The sequence below is a fragment of the Octopus bimaculoides genome, chromosome 10 (genome assembly GCF_001194135.2).
Source record: "Octopus bimaculoides isolate UCB-OBI-ISO-001 chromosome 10, ASM119413v2, whole genome shotgun sequence".
Taxonomy (NCBI): Eukaryota; Metazoa; Mollusca; class Cephalopoda; order Octopoda; family Octopodidae; genus Octopus; species Octopus bimaculoides.
Genome location: NC_068990.1, coordinates 50,546,472 through 50,548,751, shown reverse-complemented (window position 1 = coordinate 50,548,751; position 2,280 = coordinate 50,546,472).

The window sequence follows — 2,280 nt, the reverse complement described above, 5'->3', positions numbered from 1 at the left end:
CTATTTCTAAAGCTAGATTGGTGCTCATTGTATCTTAGGCGTATTTGGTTTTTTGTAGCGCCAATGTAAGATCTAATATGGCCGTTTGTGTGTACGTTGCATTGGTAAACTACATTTTCGGTCTTACATCTACTGGAGAAATTACATTTATTCCTTTCTCTACAGCTACATAGATTATAAGGGGTGTCTATGTCTGTGTGTTGTTATGTGGCCCTATTGTTTTTTTGGTGTGTGTTTCTCCTAACAAGGGGTGTTGGATTAGGGTTGGGGTTCTATTAGTTGGACGGTTGTTAGTTTGGTTGTTCGTGGTCTTTCTAGCTGTTTAGAATGCGTCTAATTTATTATTATTAATAGATGCTATGATGGTAGCTAAGTTGCATGTCAGGCTGTGGCCTATTCTTATCTTGTTCTTAAATATTGCTGCGTATTTATTATTTACATTGAGATGTTTATCTATTATGTTCATTAATGAACGGACCATATTAGATTTGAGATTCATGTTGTAGGGAATAATTAGCCAGATCGTATCTTTATTGTTCTTATTGTTATTACGGCCATGTCTGGTATAGAACCTGCTATCATAGCTGGGAAGGCTAGTGAATTTTTCTTTATGGCTATCAAATTTATTTCTATAGTTAGGTTTATTTTTGATATGTGTCTTATCGGTTTTTGCTGTGTTAGTATTGTTAGGTTTTTGTGGGCCCGGTGTATGGTTTATTTTAGTCCGCTGTGTCTCGCTGTTATTCATAATAGACTTATCTTTGTATGGCTTAATATTGATTATGTTCTGGTTGTTATTGTATTTCTGCTTCGTCCTGTTATTAATCCTAGTAGTATTGTTGGTATTGGTGTTTACACTGTTGTTGGTATTTTTGGTGTTATGTGGTTTGGCTTTATGATCTTTTGTATTTCTATTACTTATATTATGTTTATCTGTGTCATTCGTATTGTTAGTGTGGTTTGCAGCAGTGTTTGGTGTATTATTAGTGTATGTGTTGCTAGCGTTTAGATTCCCTTTAATTGGGTCTTTTTTATGGTTATTGGCTTCTATGAATTTAATTTTATGGTTGAATCCTGCTCTATGTAGTGCGATGTTATAGGTTTCCTTATACTTATTAAAAATATCTCGGTTAGAGGAGAGGCGTGATATCCTATTGCTTATACTATGTACTAAGCCTCTCTTAAGGAATAGCGGGTGGTTACTGGATGCGTTTATGTATTTTAGGTTAGTGTTTGGCTTTATGTAAGGTTCATGGAGTCCTGTGGCTAGGTTGCAATTGGCGTCTAAGTAGTTTATGGAGGTGTGTTCATTTTCTATAGAAATGGCTAGTCCAAATCTTTTGAAGAATTATGTAGGTTGTTCTTGATGAGTTCAAGTTTCCTATTCGAGGGATTTTTAACTACGAACAGCGCGTCATCCCTGTATAAGCCACCTTTGAGATCTGGGAATACCTCCTCTATGTAAGAAAGCAAATATATGCCCACTAAGTCTGTTATCTGAGCTGAATCCGGGGCTCCCATGGTGATACCAAAGGAGTTTGGGGAGTCCTTACGGACCCAGAGTTTATTATCAAATCTTATAATAGATTTCCTTGCTTCAAGTATTACATTAATTTCTTTCCTAGTTAGATGTGAGTGGTTTTTGGCGAATATTAGGGCACTATTTAGGATCGTGGGTTTAATTGAGGAGTAGTAGTCTACTATGTCTATCTGTATGAACTTATAGTTATTTGTGTTCGGACTTAGTAGCTATATCTGTGAATTAAAGGACAATAAGAATATAAACTAAAGTGGCATATACTAAAAGCAGCTAATTCTTATAACCCAACTAACAAACGCTGTGACCTCTGTCTAACTGAACGCCTCAAAATCCTAACGGCTAGAAAGCATCTCTTAAAGAAAAGATATGAACATAACCCTAATTTGTTTACACACTACAAAATATTCATTTTCGAAGTATAATTAAATATGTAATACATTCGCTACTGTAATGTCAGATACTTTCACTTTAATACTTTCAATTTCATACTGAAACTATTAAAGTGAAACTATACTCTCACATATATACAGACATGCTATAAGACCCAAGTTAAAAACATTCCCAACAATTCAACTTCTCTGGTTGACATTAATACCCACACCCCCAATAGGGGCCTTCATTCCCACATCTTAGAGCTCCATGAGCTCCATTTTTCAGGAGCAAAATCCTTTTTACAGGTTCCAGAAGACTGAAATTTTGGAATATGCGCATAAAGATCAATAGTATGGGATACATGTGTC